The sequence below is a fragment of the Ursus arctos genome, unplaced genomic scaffold, assembly GCF_023065955.2.
Source record: "Ursus arctos isolate Adak ecotype North America unplaced genomic scaffold, UrsArc2.0 scaffold_1, whole genome shotgun sequence".
Classification (NCBI taxonomy): Eukaryota; Metazoa; Chordata; class Mammalia; order Carnivora; family Ursidae; genus Ursus; species Ursus arctos.
The window spans coordinates 2,925,630-2,947,338 of record NW_026622763.1 but is presented as its reverse complement, the minus strand read 5'-3'; positions in this window follow the sequence as shown (position 1 = coordinate 2,947,338).

Sequence of the window (21,709 nt, the reverse complement as noted above, 5' to 3'; positions counted from 1 at the left end):
CAACCGAGCTCAATTCTCCAGTTGTGTTTGAATGCCCAAGATACATAACTCTGTGGGGAAAAATTCCTTAACTTGAAACACATACACTGAGTTTTTTTTTCTTTTTTCTTCTTCTTGTCTTTACATGGTCAGAAAGTTAACATCCTAATCTCAAGAATTTCGGACCTACCATATACTAGCTTGAGTTTTGATATGCATTTCAGTGAGAACACAGATGTGTGAAGAGATATGAAAACATGCTAGACTCTGAATTTCCTGTAAGTAACTATGACACCTGCTGTTCTATTATTATTTAAGTGACGTTATTGTAACTAGGGTTAAAAATCCTTCTTTCAGACTTGCTTCTGCCAAGATAGAATAACAGGGATTGAATTTATCTTCCTTCTTGAAACATCTTTTAAAAATACAAGGAAAATATATGGAACAATTACTTTCAAGACAATGGGCAATAAGGCATTGAAGGACAGTGATTCCAGAGAAATGGGATGGGGGGAATGCAATCAATGCAAGCCCTAAGGTTATCCCAGATTGTGCCTGGAGAAAGTGTTTAGACCACAATGCAGGAACAGGAAAACAAAAACAATCTGGTGGCCTCCCTGATTGATTAAACAGAACTAAGAGTCAAGAGTAGGTAAGGCAGCTTGAGTTCACAGGGCGATGCACCAAAGAAGATACACATAAAGGGAAGTATACAGATCTTCCAAAGCTAGCTTCTAGTTTTCAGTGAATAATGATCAGTGAATGCATGCATTTGAGGAAACTAACCAAGACCTGGGGAAGAACCATTGAAAAGATCAGGGGGGAGGGCGCCTGAAGTTTAAACAGTGTCCAATATAGTGTTTGTTCCCAAGAATCAGGGTACAAAAATCTTGAGATTAATGGGGTATGAGTGAGAGTACTAAGAAGGTTCTTGTCTCAATAGTGATAAAAACTAGGTGCAGACAACACTCTGTGGGAGCTAAAAACAAGTCATAGAATAATCAACCAACTTAACTGTGCCCCAGAGTGGGGGGAGGGTTTAGAGTAGGCAGAACAGAAAACCTGGAATTTCACCCCCACCTAAGCAGGACCCAGGTAGTACCACCTTTCCTCATTGGTATGGCATTAGAAGATGGCTAATGGATTTAAATAAGCTCCAGAGTTTCATATTATACTATCCAAAGTCTGCAGGATACAAACAGAAATCACTTGTAATCTCAAGAACCAGGAAAATCTCAACTTGAGTGATAAAAGACAATCAATAGATGCAAACACCAAGATGACACAGATGCTGACATTGTCTGACAAAAATTTTAAAGCAGTCATAAAAATTCTTTAGCAAACAATTATGAACATGCTGGAAACAAATGAAACAGAAGTCTCAGAAAAGATAAAAGAAGATATAAAGGAGAACAAAATGGAAATTTTAGAATTTAAAAACAAATAGTCATAACAAAAGTCTTACTAAGTGAGTTCAACAGGAGAATGGAGATGACACAAAAAAATCAGGGAATTTGAAGATAGAAAAGCAGAAATTATAATCTGAATAAAAGAAGGAAAATAGGCTTAAAAGTTAGCAGAAGCTCGAATACCTGTGAGATTATAACGAAAGATCTAATTTTGTACCATTAGTTCCACAGAAGGAGGAAGGAGAGGGGAAAGAAAGTGTGGAGCTAAAAAAAAAAAAAAATACAAAGAAATAATAGTTGCAAAATTTCCAAATTTGTTGAAAATTTTAGTCTACTTACTCAAAAAGATAAGTAAAATGAAAACAGTATAAAACCAAAGAAATCCATGTGAAGAAACATCTAATCAAATGTCTGAAAACTAAACATATTCACACACACACACACAAGCATTTAAGCAGCAAGAGAGAAAAAATTGAAGAGCACTAGGTTTCTCATCAGAAAACCATGGAGGCCAGAAGAAGGTGGCACATATTTTTTTTTTCAAGTGCTGAAAGAAAAAATGGTCAATCCAGAATTATTTTGAATTTCTGAAATCCCCTTCAAGAATAAAGAGAAAATCAAGAAATTCAAAAACATAAAAACAAAATTAATCAATTATACAAAAAGTTGATATGTTTGGAAAATGAATAAAACTGAAAAATCTCTAACCAGAGTGTGTCTGTATGTGTGTGAGAGGGTGGGGAGAGAGGGAGAAAGATGGGCAAGAGGAACAGAGAACACACATATTACCAAATTACCAGTATCAGGAATGACACAGGGGGTATCGTAACAAACACTGCAGCCATTAAGAGGATAATGAGAAAATACTATTAAAAATTCTTCACACCTATATAAAAATGTAGGAAAATAAGTCAATTTGTCAAAAAGCACAAATTACCAGAACATACATAGTATGAAAGAGATAACGGATAATGTGAATAGTCCTATCACTTTAAGAAAGTTGAATTTATAATTTAGTTATTTTTTTATTTTTTTAATTTTTAATATAAGTTGTTTTTTGGTTTGTTTGTGTGTTTTTTTGTTGTGTTTTGTTTTGTTTTGGTTTTTATTTACATTCCAGTTAATCTACAATGTGATACTAAATTCAGGTGTACAATATAGTGAGTCAACAATTCCATACATCACCTTGTGCTCATCACCACAGCAGCACTCCTTAATCCCCATCACATATTTAACCCATCCCCCCACCCGCCTCCCCTCTGGTAACCATCAGTTTGTTTTCTATAGTTAAGAGTCTTCTGTGAATTGCCACTCTCTCTCTCTCTTTTTCTCTTTTCATTTTGTCTTAAATTCCACATGAGTAAGATCATATGGTATTTGTCTTTCTCTGACTGACTTATTTCACTTAGCATTATACTCTCTAGCTCCATCTATGTTTTTTCAAGCAGCAAGCTTTCATTCTTCTTTATGGCTGAGTAATATTCCATTATATATATATATATATATATATATATATATATATATATATATATATATATATATCCTTTATCCATTCATCAGTCTGTGGACATTTGGTCTCTTTCCATAATTTGGCTATTGTAGGTAATGATGCTATAAACATTGGGGTGAATGTATCCCCTCAAATTAGTCTTTCTGTATTCTTTGGGTAAATACATAGTAATGCAATGCTGGGCCATAGCATAGCTCTAGTTTTAACTTTTTGAGGAAACTCCATACTGTTTTGCAGAGTGGCTGCACCAGTTTGTATTCCCACCAACAGTGCAAGAGGGTTCCCTTTTCTCCATATCCTCACCAACACCTGTTGTTTCCTGTGTTCTTGATTTTAGCTGTTCTGACAGATATGAGGTGATATTTCATTGTAGTTTTGATTTGCATTTCCCTAATGATAATTGCTGTTGAGTATGCTTTCATGTGTCTGTTGGTCATCTACTTGTCTTCTTTGGAGAAATGTTTATTCATGTCTTTGCCCATTTTAATTGGATTATTCATTCCCTGGGTGTTGCATTTTATAAGTTCTTTTTATATTTTAGATACTAACACTTCACCAGATAAGTCATTTGCAAATATCTTCTCCCATTCCATAAGTTGCCTTTTAGTTTTGTCAATTGTTTCCTTCACTCTGCTGAAGATTTTATTTTGATGACATCCCAATAATTCACTTTCGCTTTTGTTTCCCTTGCCTTAGGAGACATAACTAGAAAGAAGTTGCAGGGCGCCTGGGTGGCTCTATCAGGTAAGCATCTGCCTTCAGCTCAGTTCATGATGTCAGGTCCTGGGATCAAGCCCTGTGTTGGGCTCCCTGTTCAGTGGGGAGTCTCCTCCCTCTACCTCTGCCCCTCCCCTTCTCATGCTTTCTCACTCTTGCTCTCTCTCTCTCCTCTCAAATAAATAAATAAAAGTAAAGAAAAAAATTGCTATGGCCAAAGTCAAAGAGATTACTGCCTGTGTTCTCTTCCAGAATTTTTAACATTTCATGTCTCACATTTAGACATTTCAGGTCTCACAATGTCTAATATATTTTGATTTTTAATTTTTTATTATAATTTTTATTTAAATTTAGTTTAGTTAACATATACTATATTTTTCTTTTCAGGGGTAGAATTTAGTGATTCATCAGTTGCATATAACACCCAGTGCTCATTTCATCAAGTACCGTCCTTAATGCCCATCACCTAATTATCCCATCTCCCCACCCACCTCCCCTCCAGCAACCCTTGGTTTGTTTCCTATAGTTAAGAGTCTCATGGTTTGCCTCCCTGTTTTCATCTTATTTTACTTTTCCTTCACTTCCCCTATGTTCATCTGTTTTGTTTCTTAAATTCCACATGAGTGAAATCATATGGTATTTGTCTTTCTCTAACTGACTTATTTCACTTACCCTAATACCCTGTAGTTCCATCCATGTTATTACAAATGGAAAGATTTCATTATTTTTTGATGACCGAGTAATAGTCCATTGTGTGTGTGTGTGTGTGTGTGTGTGTGTGTATCTTCTTTATCCATTCATCTGTTTAGTGTAAGGTATAAGAATGTGGTCCAGTTTCATTCTTTTGCAGGTAGCTGTCCAGTTTTCCCAACACAATTTGTTAAAGAGACTCTTCTCTTCCCAGTGGATATTCTTATTTGACCATATAGTTATGGGTTCATTTCTGGGTTTTCTATTCTGTCCTATTCGTCTGTCTATTTTTGTGCCAATCCTATACTGTTTTGATTATTATACTTTGTTATATAAATTAAAGTCCAGAATTCTGATGCCTCCAGCTCTGCTTTGTTTTTATTCAATGTTACTTTGGTTATTCAGGGTCTTATCTGATTCCACAAAAATTTTAGGATGGTTTGTTTTAGCTACATGAAAAATATTGTTGGTATTTTGATAGGGATTGCATTAAATGTGTAGATTGCTTTGGGGAATATAAATATTTTAACAATATTTTTTCTTCCAACCCACGAAGATGGAATATCTTTCTATTTCTTTGTGTCAACTTAAATTTCTTAAGTTTTTTTTAGTTTTCAGAGTAAAGGTGCTTCACCTCTTTGATTAGGTATTGCTATGACTCTTATTATTTTTGATGTAATAGTAAATGGGATTGTTTTCTTAATTCATCTTTCTGTTGCTTCATTTTTGGTGTCTAGAAATGCAATAGATTTCTGTACCTTGATTTTTTTTTAATCTTGTGACTTTACTAAATTTGTTTATCTGCAAAGAGTGAAAGTTTGGCTTCTTCCTTTCCAATTTGGATTCCTTTTATTTCTTTTTGTTCTCTGATTGCTGAAGCTAGGACCTCCATACTATCTTGAATAAAACTGATAAGAGTGGACATACCTGTCTTGTTACTGACCTTACAGGGAAAGCTCTCAGTTTTTCTCCATTTAGGATGATATTAGCTGTGGGTTTTTCATATATGGCCTTTATTCTGTTGGGAATTCATATTCATGTTCTTTTTAAACCTATTTTGTTAAGAGCTTTTGTCATGAATGGATGTTGTGCCTTTTCAAATGTTTTTTCTATGTCTATTGAAATGATCATATGGTGCCTATCTTTCTTTTGTTGATGTGATGTATCATGCAGATTGATTTAGGAATTTTGAATCACCCTTGCAACCAAGAAATAAATTCCACTTGATCCTGGTGAATGATTTTTTCGAGTATTGTTGAATTTGGGTGACTAATATTTTTTGAGGATTTTTGTATCTATGTTCATCAGGGATAATGGCCTGTAGTTCTCTTTTTTAGTGGTGTCTTTATCTAATTTTGGTATCAGGGTAATGCTGGCTTTAGAATGAATTTAGAAGTTTTCCTTCCTTTTATATTTTTTGGAATAGTTTGAGTAGAATAGGTATTAACTCTAATAGTTTAGTAGAACTCACCTGTGAAGCCATCTAGTCCTGGACTGTTGTTATTGGGAGTATTATTATTATTGCTATTACTATTATTACTGATTCAATTTGTTTGCTGATTATCAGTCTGTTCAAGTTTCCTATTTCTTCCTGTTTCAGTTTGGTAATTGATATGTTTATAGGAATTTATCCATTATTCCTAGGTTGTCCAATTTGTTGACATATAGTTTTTCATAATATTCTCTTATGATGGTTTTTATTTCTGTGGCGTTGGTTGTTATTTCTCCCCTTTTATTTGTGATTTTATTTATTTGAATCCTTTCCCTTTTTTTTCCTTTCTTGATAAGTCTGACCAGAGGTCTATCAATTTTATTGATTTTTTTCAAAAGAACAGTTCCTGGTTTCATTGATCTCTTCTATTGTGTGTGTGTATGTGGTTGGGGGAAGAGTTGTTTTGTTGTTTTGTTTTTTGTTTTTTTGTTTTGTTTTGTTTTTAGTTTCTATATCATTTATTTCAACTCAATCTTTATGGTTTCCTTCCTTCTGCTGGTTTGTTGCTCTTTTTCTAGCTCCTTCAGGTATATGGTTACGTTGTTTGAGATTTTTCTTGCTTCTTGAAGTAGGCCTGTATTGGTATAAGCTTCCCATTTAGAACTGCTTTTCCTGCATCCCAAAGGTTATGGACTGTTGTGCTTTCATTTTAATTTGTCTCCATGTACGTTTTTAATTTATTTTTTTATTTCCTTGTTCACCCACTCATTGTTTAGTAGCATGCTATTTAGCCTCCATATATCTGTGGTCTTTACAGATTTTTTTTCTCGTGGTTGATTTATAGTTTCATAGCAATGTGGTCAGGAAAGATGAATGGTATGATTTCAATCTTGAAATTGTTGAGGGCTTTTGTGTGTGTTTGTGGGCTGATACATGATCTATTCTGGAGAGTGTCCACGTACACTTGGGAAAAAAATTATGTTCTCTACTCTTTTAGGATGGAATGTTCTGAATGTATCTGTTAAATCCATCTGTTACAAAGCCATTGTTTTCTTTTGATGTTCTGTTTAGATGACCTGTCCATTGATGTAAGTGTGGTGTTAAAGTCCCTTACTATTATTGTATTATTATCAGTTTCTTTAAATTTGTTATTAACTATTTTATATATTTGGGTGCTCCTATGTTTGGTGCATAAATATTTAAAATTCTTATATCTTCTTTTTGGATTGACCCTTTTATTATTATATAGTGTCTTTCTTAACCTCTTCTTACAGTATTTGTTTTAAAGTCATTTTGTCTGGTATAAATATTGCTACTCTGCCTTTCTTTTGATCCATTTGCATAATAGATGTTTCTCCATCCCTCACTTTCAATCTGTAGGTGTCTTGGGGTCTGAAATAAGTCTTTTGTTGGCAACATATAGATGGGTATTGCTTTTTATACATTCAGTCACCCAGTATATTTTGATTGGGGCTTTCAGTCCATTTACATTCAAACTAATTATTGGTAGATATGTACTCATTGCCATTTTATAACTTGTTTTGTGTCTGTTTCTGAAGATATTCTCTGATTCTTTCTTGCCATTCTCCCATGATTTGCTGATTTTCTTTAGTTATATATTTGGATTACTTTTCTTTATACTTTGCATGTTTATTAGTGGTTTTTGATATATGTTTGCCATTAGGTTTGTGTATAACCTCTTCTGTATATAACAGTCTATATTACATTGATGGTTGTTTAAGTTTAAACCCATTATTTTCTCCTTTCCTCCCCAAGTTTTAGGTGTATGTTATTATACTTTGTATCCTTTTTTGTGATTTCCTAAACTTATTTTTTACAGAAATATTCATTTTTACTGCTTTTATGTTTCCTACCTTTATTCTGTCACTTTTGGTCTCTCTTTCCACTCAGAGTCCCCTTACTATTTCTTGCAGGGCTGATTTAGTAGTCACAAACTCCTTTAGTTTTTGTTTGGGAAACTCTTTATCTCTCCTTCTATTCTGAGTGATAGCCTTGCTGCATAGAGGATTCTTGGCTGCAGATGTTTCCTTTTCCACACTTGGAATATAACATGCTACTTTCTTCTGGTTTGTAAAGTTTCCATTGAAAAAATCTGCTAGCCTAATATGTGTTCCTTTGTATGTTACTGAGTTCTTTGTCTTGCTGCTTTTAATTTTCTTTCTTTATCAATATATTTTTACAATATGTCTTGGTCTGGGTCTGTTTTTGTTGATTTTGCAGGAAGTTCTCTGTGCCTCCTGGATATGAAAATCCATTTCCTTCCCCACATTAGGAAAGTTTTCAGCTATTATTCCTTCAAATAAATTTTCTGCCCTCTTTTCTCTCTTCTATTTCTGGGACTCCTATAATATGAATGTTCTTATGTTTTATGGAGTCACTGACATCCCAAATCTATTCTCTTTTTGTATAATTATTTTCTCTCTCTTTTGTTCTGCTTGACTACTTTCCATCACTCTGTCTTCTAAGTCACTAATTCACTCCTCTGCTTCTTCCATCCTGCTATTCATTTCATCCAGCATGTTTCTCATTTCATTTATTGAGCCCTTACTATCTTATTCCTTATCTCTGTGTTAATGGTCTCACTCATGTTTTCACTCTTTTCTCAAGCCCAGTGAGTATCCTTATGATCATTGCTTTAAAATCTCTGTCAGGAATGTTATTTATATCTGTTTTCCTTGGATCTCTGGCTATGGCCTTGTCTTCTTCTTCCATTTGGGATACATTTCTCTGTCTCCTAATTTTTCTACCTCTCTGTGTCTGTTTCCATGTTCTAAGAAAGTCAGGTGTGTTTTTTCTCTTGAAGTAGTTTGTTTATGAAGAAGAGGTCCTAGAGTGCCTTGCACTGCAGGGCCCCCGTTCACCAGAACATGGAACTTCAGTAGAGTATCCTCTGTGTGTTGCTTATGCCATGCTGGTATATCTATGTCACTCTTCCTTTCAGTGCAGTTATCTGCACTGACTCTCTGCCTGTTGTGGGCTGTGCTTGCTCTCTGAGGTTTTAGTGGAACCCAGGCAGGTCAGTTCTGAGGGACCATGCCCACATGGGAAAATGGGAACCAGATGGTGGTGTTAGTAAAACTTACATTGGTTCCCTAGTCTTATGCTGGATCCCCTAAAGTGCTGTGGTGACTGGGTGTTACACACCAGGGTGACAAGGACCCAAAGCAGGGTATGGTGCTTGAGAATGCCTGGGAGAGGCATGGCTGGGTGGAATGTGTGGTAGCAACTTTTTACCTGGTGACTCGTCAGGGCATGCATGCAGCTTTAACAAAATTTGCCCTGAGTCCTAGGCCAAAGCCACCAGTGTCTGTGCAGTCTCACCTCCCATAGGTGGTTCTGTGTTTACGCCAGGGATGGGGGAAGAAAATGCAACCTGCAAGCTCCTTCATTTTTGGAGAAGTCCCCCAACATTGTCTGAAATTAGTATAAGCAGATGTGTCTCCCGTTTGGCCCTGGTGTTGTGTAAACTTCCATTTTTTTAAAAGATCTTATTTATTTATATGACAGAGAGACAGCCAGCAAGAGACGGAACACAATCAGGGGGAGTTGGAGAGGAAGAAGCAGGCTCCCAGTGGAGGAGCCTGATGTAGGGCTTGATCCCAGAACGCCGGGATCACGCCCTGAGCCAAACGCAGACGCTTAACGACTACGCTACCCAGGCACCCCTAAACTTCCATTTTTATATTGCATTTCCACACAGCCTGTTCTCTCTTTAAAGGTGGACACCCAACTATCACCCTCCTGCCTTGCCCACTGCTGAGTCATCTGGCTTTTAAAGCTCCAGACTCCAAGTCCTACTGTTTTAAAAACTCATAGAATTCAGCCCCTTTGGTTTTTTTTTATTTTAATATTTTTTTATTATATTATGTTAGTCACCATACAGTACACCCCTGGTTTCTGATGTAAAGTTCGATGATTCATTAGTTGCATATAACACCCACTACACCATGCAATACGTGCCCTCCTTACTACCCATCACCAGTCTATCCCATTCCCCCACCCCTCTCCCCTCTGAAGCCCTCAGTTTGTTTCTCAGAGTCCATAGTCTGTCATGCTTCATTCCTCCTTCTGGTTACCCCCCTTTCTTAATCCCTTTCTTCCCCTACCGATCTTCCTAGTTCTTATGTTCCATAGATGAGAGAAATCATATGATAATTGTCTTTCTCTGGTTGACTTATTTCACTTAGCATTATCTCCTCCAGTGCCATCCATGTTGCAGGAAATGTTGAAAACTCATTCTTTCTGATAGCTGAGTAATATTCCATTGTATATATGGACCACAACTTCCTAATCCAGTCATCTGTTGAAGGGCATCTTGGTTCCTTCTGCAATTTAGCTATTGTGGACAATGCTGCTATGAACATAGGGGTGCATATGGCCCTTCTCTTCAATATGTCTGTATCTTTGGGGTAAATATCCAGTAGTGCAATGGCTGGATCATAGGGTAGCTCAATTTTTAACTTTTTAAGGGACTTCCACACTGTTTTCCAGAGTGGCTGTACCAACTTGCATTCCCACAAACAATGTAGGAGGGATCCCCTTTCTCCACATCCTCTCCAGCAATTGTTGTTTCTTGTCTGGTCTATTTTTGCCATTCTAACTGGTGTAAGATGGTATCTTAGTGTGGTTTTGATTTGAATTTCCTTGATGGCTAATGATTTTGAACATTTTTTCATGTGTCTGTTAGCTATTTGTATCTCTTCATTGGAAAAGTGTCTGTTCATATCTTGTGCCCATTTTATGATTTGTTTATTTGTTTCTCGCGTATTGAGTTTGAGAAGTTCTTTGTAGATCTTGGATACCAGTCTTTTATCTGTAGCATCATTTGCAAATATATTCTCCCATTTTTTGGGCTGCCTCCTAGTTTTTGGACTGTTTCCTTAGCTGTGTAGAAGCTTTTTATCTTAATGAAGTTCCACAAGTTCATTTTATCTTTTGTTTCTCTTGCCTTTGGAGATGTGTCATGAAAAAGGTTGCTTTGGCCGATGTCGTAGAGGTTGCTGCCTATGTTCTCCTCTAGGATTTTGATGGATTCCTGTCTCACCTCGAGGTTTTTCATCCATTTGGAGCTTATCTTTGTGTATGGTGTGAGAGAGTGGTCAAGTTTCATTCTTTTGCCTGTAGCTATCCAATTTTCCCAGCACCATTTATTGAAGAGACTGTCTTTTTTCCACTGCATCTTTTTTCCTGCTTTATCAAAGATTAGTTGCCCAAAGAGCCGAGGGTCCATTTCTGGTTTCTCTATCCGGTTCCATTGGTCTATGTGTCTGTTTTTGTGCCAGTACCATGCTGTCTTCGTGATCACAGCTTTGTAGTACAGCTCGAAATCTGGCATTGTGATGCCCCCAGTTTTGTTTTTCCTTTTCAACAGTTCCTTGGAGATTCGGGGCCTTTTCTGGTTCCATACAAATTTAAGGACTATTTGTTCCAGTTCTTTGAAAAATGTCATCGGTATTTTGATTGGGATAGCATTGAAAGTGTAGATTGCTCTGGGTAGCATGGACATTTTAACTATATTAATTTTTCCGATCCATGAACATGGAATATTTTTCCATCTTTTTGGTTTTTAAAGGCAAATGTTATGGGTATTAGTCTTCCCTGTGTGAGCTCCCTGGTGTGCAAGTCGGCTTTTCTGCCCTATTTACATACACAGCTCCTTCCCTCCTGCAGACAGCCTCCCTTCACCTTTCTGACCTTTTTAACCTATCAGATGCAAACTCTTCTCTATATTTACTTGTGGATTTTGTTCTACCAGTCTTTGGATCACTTTCCAGTTTATTGAGTTGGATGTGAAGGATATCAGGTTGTAAATGTGGAATGAGGTGAGATCAGGGTTTTCCACTCTGCCATCTACCCAAACTCCCTAGACATTTTCCTCAACACCTATTCTGATAAAAAATAAACCACAGAAAAATAGGAATTGAGGGAAACATCCTCAACTTGATAATGCACAACTACAAAAGACCTTCAGCTAACATCATTCTAAGTGGCAAAAGACTGAATGGTTTTCCGTAAGACTGGAAAGAAGGTAAGGATCTCTGCATTCACCACTACTATTCATCCAAGTATTAGAAGTCCCAGACAGCAAAATAAAGAAGACAAGGGGATAAAACACAGAGATCATAATGGAGGATATAAAACTGTCCTTCTCTGTATATGACATAATAGTCTATGTAGGATATCTTCAGGAATCTAAAAAAAAAATAAATAAAGAAAGAAAGAAAGAAAGAAAGAAAGAAAAGAAAAGAAAGGAAAGGAAACCTCATAAATGAGTTTATGAAAGTCACAAGATATGTAATTTATTTAAAAAATTAATTTCTGTTCACTAGCAATGAATGTATGGAAATGAAATTTAAAAATACAGTAACATTTAAAATCACTAATAAAATGGTGGAGTTAAGATGGCGGAGGAGTAGGGGGTCCGCTTTTTCAGCTGGTCCCCTGAGTTGAGCTGGATAGGTACCAGAGCATCCTGAACATCCACGGAATCAGCCTGAGACACAGGAAGATACATCTGGATCTCTACAAATGAAAATCTCCAGCGATGAGTATTGAGGTACGAAGCAGGGAGCCGTGAAGCAGCACATGGAAGGGGGAGGGAGCCGCCGTGTTCTGGTGCTGGGAAGCAGTAGCCACCTGCACTGGGAAGCGGGCAGACTCGAGGACCGGCACCCATGAGAGAGCAGACTGAGACTGTGAGCCTGGGAACGCACGCAACCAGTCTGAAAACTGGAGCTCCGGAGCTCAGGAGTGCACATGAACAACACTGAAACGGAGCTCTGGAGTGTGCAGGGGTGGCTGGTGGTGTTAGAAACACAAAGGACAGAGACGTGCTGGGCCTGGAAGTGAGGGCTGGGACACCAGCTATGGGGCGCACATCCAGAGACACTGCAGGGTTGAGCAGAACCAACAGAAACAGAGTTAAAGTGGCCAGAACATCAGTGGAGAGTGGTCTGCAATCCCTCTGTTCTGAGACAGAGGATGGGATTCAGCTACTGCTGCTCTGACTCTCAGAAGAGGCACAGCAAACTGCCAGGGAAAGCCGCTAGAGAACAAAAGCCTGGAAATACCGGCTCAGTGTACCCATCCCCATCCCCCCTCGCAGGGGACAGGAAGACTCTACCCAAACACGGTTGCCTGAGTATCGGTGCGGCAGGCCCCTCCCCCAGAAGGCAGGCTGAAAAATCAAGAAGCCCACATCCCTAAGGTCCCTATAAAACAAGTGCGCACTGCCTGGGTCCTGGTCAATATTGTGGGCTCTGGACAACCCCACAACCTCTCCTCATCAGAATGATGAGAAGGAGAAATCCCCCCCAGCAAAGAAAAGACAATGAGTCTGTGGCCTCTGCCACAGAACTCATGGATATGGATATACCCAAATTATCAGAACTGGAGTTCAGAAACAATGGTCAAGAAGATGTGTAGACTTGAAAAAAGTATTAACAAAAATGTTAATGAGAATATAGAATCTCTAAGGGCAGAAATGAGAGTGAGTCTGACAGAAATTAAAAATGCTGTGAATCGAATGCAGTCAAAACTAGATGCTCTGTCAGCCAGGGTGAGAGAGGCAGAAGAACGTATCAGCGAATTGGAGGATGGGATAGTAGAAGAGAAAGCTAAAATAGAAACTTGGCTCAAAAAATCCAATCCCAAGAATGTAGGTTACAGAAGATTACTGACTCAATGAAACATTCGAATGTCAGAATCATCGTCATCCCTGAGGGGGTGGAGAAAAACAGAGGTCTAGAAGAGATATTTGAACAAATTGTAGCTGAAAACTTCCCTAATCTAGCAAAGGAAACAAGCATTCATGTCCAAGAGGCAGAGAAGACCCTCCCAAGCTCAACCAGGACAAACCTACGCCACATCACGTCATAGTGCAATTCGCAAATAACAGATCCAAGGATACAGTATTGAAAGCATCCAGGGCAAAGAAATTTTTCACGTACCAAGACAAAGGTATCAGAATTACGTCAGACCTGTCTACACAGACCTGGAATTAGAGAAAGTGTTGGAGGAGCATTTTTAAAGCTCTTTCAGAGAAAAACATGCAGCCAAGGATCCTTTATCCAGCAAGGCTATCATTCAGAATTGATGGAGAGATAAAGACGTTCCAGAATCGCCATTCATTGACCAATTTCGTAACCATGAAACCAGCCCTACAGGAGATATTAAGGGGGGTTCTATAAAAGGAAAAAGGCCCCAAGAGTGATACAGAACAGAAAGTCACAATCTATAGAAAAAAAGACTTTACAGGCAACATGGAATCATTAAAATAATATCTCTCAATATTCAGTCTCAATGTAAGTGGCCTAATGCTCCCATAATGCCACAGGGTTGCAGATTGGATAAAAAGACATCACCCATCCATTTGCTGTCTACAAGAGACTCATTTTGAACCTAAAGATACATCCAGACTGAAAGTAAAGGCATGGAATACCATCTTTCATGCCAATGGACCCCAAAAGAAAGATGGGGTACCAATTCTCATATCAGACAGATTGGATTTTAAACTAAAGACTATAGTTAGAGATACAGAAGGACACTATATTATTCTTAAAGGATGTATCCAACAAGTGGATATGACAATTATAAATATCTATGCCGCCAACAGGGGAACAGCAAGATACACAAGCCAACTCTTAATCAGAATAAAGAGACATATAGATAAAAATACGTTAATAGTAGGGGACCTCAACACTCCACTATCAGCAATAGATAGATCACCTAAGCAGAAAATCAACAAAGAAACAAGAGCTTTGAATGCCATACTTGACGAGTTAGACCTCATAGATATATATAGAACACTACACCCCAGAACCAAAGAATACTCATTCTATTCTAAGGCCCATGGAACATTTTCAAGAATAGACCATGTTCTGGATCACAAAACAGGTCTCAACCGATACCAAAAGACTGAAATTATTCCCTGCATATTCTGAGAGCACAATGCTTTGAAATGGGAACTCAACCACAAGGAAAAATTTGGAAGAAACTCAAACACTTGGAGACTAAGAACCATACTGCTCAAGAATGATTGGGTAAACCAGGAAATCAAAAATAAGTTTTAAAAATTTATGGAGATCCACGAGAATGAAAACACCACGGTCCAAAACCTATGGGACACTGCAAAGGCAGTCCTAAGGGAAAATACATAGCCATCCAAGCCTCACTCAAAAGAATAGAAAAATCTAAACTGCAGTTTTTATATTCTCACCTCAAGAAGCTGGAACAGCAACAAAGGAAAAGACCTAAGCACGAGAAAGCATCAAGATCAAGATTAGAGCAGTTGATCAAGATTAGAGCAGAGATGAATGAATTAGAAACCAGGAGCACAGTAGAGCAGATCAACAGAACTAGAAGCTGGTTTTTTGAAGGAATAAATAAAATTGACAAACTGGCAAGACTTATTCAAAAGAATAGAGAAAGGACCCAAATTAATAAAATTATGAATGAAAAGGGAGAGGTCACAACCAACACCAATGAAATTGGAAGGATTATTAGAAACTTTTATCAACAGCTTTATGCCAATAAATTAAGCAATCTGGAAGAGATGGAGGCCTTCCTTGAAACCTATAAACTATCAAGACTGAAACAGGAAGAAATTGATTTTTTAAACAGGCCTATTAATTATGAGAAGATTGAAGCAATGATTAAAAAGCTTCCAAAAAACAAAACACCAAGGCCTGATGGTTTTCCCAGGGAATTCTACCAAACATTCAAGGAAGAAATAATACCTATTCTCCTAAAGCTATTTCAAAAAATAGAAACAGAAGGAAAGCTACGAAACTCATTCTATGAGGCCAATATTACCTTGATCCCCAAACCAGGCAAAGACCCCTTCAAAAATGAGAATTACAGACCGATTTCCCTAATGAATATGGACGCCAAAATTCTCAACAAGATCCTTGCTAACAGAATCCAACAGAACATTAAAAGGATTATCCATCATGACCAAGTGGGATTCATCCCTGGAATGCAAGTGTGGTTCAACATTCGCAAATCTATCAGTGGCATAGATTTTATCAACAAGGAAAAACCAAAAAATCATATGATCCTCTCAATAGATGCAGAAAAAGCATTTCACAAAATACAGCATCGTTTCTTGATTAAAACCCTTCAGAGTGTAGGGATACAGGGTACATTCCTCAATCTCATAAAAACCATCTATGAAAAGACTACAGCAAATATCATTCTCAATGTGGAAAAGCTGGAAGCCTTTCCCTTAAGATCAGGAACACGACAAGGATGGCCACTCTCGCCATTATTATTCAAAATAGTACTAGAAGTCCTTGCAACAGCAATCACACACAAAAAGGGATAAAAGTTATCCAAATTGGCAAAGAAGAAGTCAAACTGTCTCTCTTCGCAGATGACATGATACTCTATATGGAAAACCCAAAAGAATCCACTCCCAAACTATTAGAAGTTATAGAGCAATTCAGTAATGTGGCGGGTTACAAAATCAATGCTCAGAACTCAGTTGCATTTCTATACACAAATCATGAGACTGAAGAAAGAGAAATTGGGTAATCCATCCCACTTACAATAGCACCAACAATCATACGTTACCTTGGAATTAACTTAACCAGAGACGTAAAGGACCTATATTCTAGAAACTACAAATCACTCTTGAAAGACATTGAAGACACAGAAAGATGGAAAAATATTCCATGCTTATGGATGGGAAGAATTAACATAGTTAAAATGTCCATGCTACCCAGAGCAATCTACACTTTCAATGCTATCCCAATCAAAATACCGATAACATTTTTCAGTGAAGTGGAACAAATAGTCCTTAAATTTGTATGGAACCAGAAAAGGCCCCAAATCTCCAAGGAACTGTTGAAAAGGAAAAACAAAGCTGGGGGCATCCCGTTGCCAGATTTCAAGCTGTACTACAAAGCTGTGTTCACAAAGACAGCATGGTACTGGCCCAAAAACAGAGACATAGACCAATGGAACAGAATAGAGAGCCCAGAAATGAACTCTTGGCTCTTTGGGCAACTAATCTTTGATAAAGCAGGAAAAAACATGCAGTGGAGAAAAGACAGTCTCTTCAATAAATGGTGCTGAGAAAATTGGACAGCTACATGTAAAAGAATGAAACTTGACCACCCTCTCACGCCATACACAAAGATAAGCTCCAAATGGATGAAAAACCTCGAGGTGAGACAGGAATCCATCAAAATCCTAGAGGAAAACATAGGCAGCAACCTCTATGTCATCGGCCAAAGCAACCTTTTTCATGACATGTCCTCAAAGGCAAGAGAAACAAAAGATAAAATGAACTTGTGGGACTTCATTAAGATAAAAAGCTTCTGCCCAGCCAAGGAAGCAGTCAAAAATTCTAAGAGGCAGCCCACGGAATGGGAGAAGATATTTGCAAATGATACTACAGATAAAAGACTGGTATCCAAGATCTACAAAGAACTTCTCAAACTCAATACGCAAGAAACAAATAAACAAATCATAAAATGGGCACAAGATATGAACAGACACTTTTCCAATTAAGACATACAAATTACTAACAGATACATGAAAAAAACGTTAAAAATCATTAGCTATCAGGGAAATTCAAATCAAAACCACACTAAGATACCACCTTACACCAGTGAGAATGGCAAAAATTGACAAGGCAAGAAACAACAATTGTTGGAGAGGATGTGGAGAAAGGGGATCCCTCCTACATTGCTGGTGAGAATGCAAGTTGGTACAGCCACTTTGGAAAACAGTTTGGAAGTCCCTTAAAAATTTGAAAATTGAGCTACCCTATGACCCAGCCATTGCACTACTGGGTATTTACCCCAAAGATACAGACATAGTGAAGTGAACGGCCATATGCACCCCAATGTTCATAGCAGCATTGTCCACAATATCTAAATCATGGAAGAAGCCAAGATGCCCTTCAACAGATGACTGGATTAAGAAGGTGTGGTCCATATATACAACTGTATATTTTTCAGCCATCAAAAGGAATTTCTCAACATTTGGTGCAACATGGATGGCACTGGAAGAGATAATGCTAAGTGAAATAAATCAACCAGAGAAAGACAATTATCATACGATTTCTCTCATCTATGGAACATAAGAACTAGGAAGATTGGTAGGAAAAGAAAGGGTAAAGAAAGGGGGGTAATCAGAAAGGGGAATGAAGCATGACAGACTATGGACTCTGAGAAACAAACTGAGGGCTACAGAGGGGGCAGGGGTGGGGGAATGGAAATGGGGGATGGTGGGTCGAAAGGAGGGCATATATTGCATGGTGCAGTGGGTGTTATACGCAACTAATGAATCATCGAACTTTACGTAAAAAAATCATATTTGCCTCTAAAAAATCACTAATGAAGTGAAGTAGATATAAATCTAACAAATATTTACAGGATTTATATATTAAATCTATATATAATCTAAGAGGAACTATGTAAGTGGAAAGATACATTATTTTCATGAAGTGGAGGATTCAACAGAAAACGTGTCAATGTTCTCAAAATTAATATTCAGATTTAATGCAAATTCTATCAAAATCTTTATCTTTCCTTTTTAAAAATATTTTATTTATTTGAGAGAGAGAGCACACAAGCATGAGTGAGGGTAGGAGCAGAGGGAGAGGAGCAGAGGGAGAAGCAGGCTCTCTGCAAAGCAGAAGCCTGACATAAGACTATATCCCAGGACTCCAGCACCACGACCTGAGCGGAATGCAGACAATTAACCAACTGAGCCACTCAGGTGCCCCGTTTTTTTTTCTTTTTGTTGGATACAGGCAAGATTATACTAAAATGTATTTGCAAGGGCTAAGGAACTAAACTCAATAAAACAACTTTGAAAAAGAAGATTAAATAGGAGAAATCAGCATACTTGATTTCCAGATTTATTATGTAGCTATAATAGTCAAGCCTGCATGGTATTTGTGGGGAGATAGTTATTGACATCAGTAGAACAGAACAGAGAACCCAGAAACAGACTCACTACTATGTGCAATTTATTTTTGACATAGGTGTGAAAGCAATTCAATGGAGGAAGAACAACAAATGGTGCTGGATAAAGACTATACCAATAAAAACTATTTAAAATAAACTGCAGAGAGAAAGATTGGAAGTCCATAGGCAAAAGACAAAAAGAATCTTAATACAAAAATTAACCCCAAATAGGCCACACTTTCAAGTATAAAATGTGAAAACATGAAACTTATAGAAGAAAACAGAGGGAAAACAATCTGAAACCTAGGACTTGGTTAAGCATTCTTAAATATGATGCCAAATGGATGATTTACAAAAGAAAAAAAAATTCGACTTAAGGTTGAAAATTTTTGCTCTGTGAAAGACTGATAAGAGGATAAAAAAAACAAACTACATTCTGGGAGAAAACATTTGAAAACCATATACGTGGCAAACAAGTCGAATATATAAATAATTCTCAAAACTAAACAGTAAAAAACATCCAATTACAAAGTGGAAAAAAAGACATGAAGAGGCATTTCGTCAAAGAGGATATACATATGGCAAGTAAACACACAAAAAGATGTTCAACATTGTTAGGTGATTGAGAAAATGCAAATTAAAATCACAATTAAATATCTCTATACACCTGTCAGAATGGCTGACTTAAAAAATACTGACACCACGAAACACTGGAGAGGGTTCAGACAGACTAGATTATTCATACACTGCTTGTGGGAATATAAAATGGTGCAGCCACTCTGAAAACCACTTTGGTAATTTCTTAAACAACTAAACATGAAACTGTCATAAAACCCTGTGGTTGTACTCTGAGCATTTACTTCAAAGAGGCAACATATTAACACAACAACCTATACACAAATGGCCATAGCAGCTTTATTTTTAATAGCCCAATCTAGAAACAACCAAAATGTTTCTCAATTGGTAAATGATTTTTGAAAATTGATGAAACTATATCATGGAATACTGCTCAGCAATAAGAATGAACACAATATTGATTTATACAACAACCTTCAATGAATCTCAAGAGAATTTTTGCTGTGAGTCAAAAGTCAATCTCAAAAGGTCACATAGCATATTATTCCCTTCTCAAAATTACAATGTTACAGAGATGAAAAACAAAGTGGTTTCTAAGGGTGGGGGTGGTGGAGAAATACGGGAGTATGATTATATAAGGACAACATAGGGAACTCATCTGTTCTGCACCTTGACTGTTATTGTGCTCAGAGGAATGTTCACATATGACAAAATGGCATTGAATCAATACCAAGTTTTTTGCCTTGATATTATGTTATAGTTATGTAAAATGTATACTATATATGTAATTTATGCATGTTATAGGAGTTACATAGATTGGGGAAAACTGGGTAAAGAGATTATAGGACCTCTCTGCTATATATGTCACTTTCTGCAAATCTAAAATGATTTTAAATAAAGTCTCAGAATGGAAGAGAAAAAAAAGTGACTTAGGAATAACAATCATAGAATTCAGTAAAAAGGACATTAAATGAATTGTTATAACTGTAATACACACAACTATTAGAAAAATAATTCTAGTTTATTGAATATAAACTAGAGATAAATTTGGACAAGAAGATACAAAAAAGCCCAAAATCAAACTAGTGATTAAAAATGATGATGTGTGAAATAAAACAGACACTAGGTGAGATTAACAGTAGATTAGATATTGCAGAGGAAATTATTAATAAACTTGAAGGTAGAGCAATCAAAACTATAAAAAATGAAATGCAGAGCGAAGGAAAAATGAGCAAAGGGAGCAGACTATCACTGAATTGTGGGGATAGTCCAAGGGGCCAAATATATACAACTGAAATTACCAAGGGGGCAGCAGAGGCCGAAAAATATGTGAATAAATGATGACTGAAATTTATAAATTAATGCAAACTATAAGTCCATGCAGTCACAATCTTAGTGATACAAGCATAAGAAACATGAAAAAAAAATGCACCAAAACACGTTATAATCAAATAACTTTAAACAAGTGATTAAAAAATATTAAAGCAACTAGGGAAAAACAACATACACATCTTGTGTGTACAGTGAAAAGTGGAACTAAGATAAAGATGACAGCAGATTTGTCACTGGAAATATTGTAATCTAGAAAACAGAGAAGTAACAGCTTTGTAGTACTGAACAAAGCAAAACAAAACCACACACAAAAATAAAACAGCCCTTTTCAACCAAGAAATGTTTATCCAGAAAAAATGTCTTTCCAAAGGAAACATGGAATACTTTTCTTTTAATATACAAAAATGGGAAGAGTTTATTTTTTATCTTCTTACCATTGAGCTCAACAATTCTCAACATATTCTTGGTTTTAAGTTCTTTGCAAAATGTATGTATTGAGAAACATATTTTCCCCACTCTATAGTTTGTCTTTTCCAACTTATCTTTCCAACATCAGAAGTCTTTATTTGGTGAAGTCCAATTTATAAAACTAAACAAAATAAAGCAAAAACAAAAGCAAAGCAAAGTAAAACATTAGTTAAAAACTTATCAACTAAACTTTAATCTCTTTATATTTTGTAATATATACATGGAAAAAATATACATAAATATATAAATATTATCTGTTTCAGGATCTAATTCAGGACAAGATGTTGCATTTGGTGATAACGTACCCTTAGTCTTTTTCTATCTGTGGCTGTTTCTCAGTCTTTGTGGTTTTTTGTGATTTTGGCATATTTGAAGTGTCAGGTATTTTATAGTATGTGTTTCAATTTGTGTATGTCTGATATTTTCTCATGTTTCCACTGGGCTTCTAGAGCTAGGAAAGAATAGCACAGAGGTGAAGTGTCCTTCACATCTCATCACATCAAGGGATATATGATACCAACATGACATTACTGGTGATGTTAATCTTGATCACTTGGCTAAGGTGTTATCTGTCGGTTTTCTCTACTGTAAAGTTACTACTTTCCTCTTTTCCATGCTTCATTTGTTGTAAATAAATCATTAAGATCAGTCCACA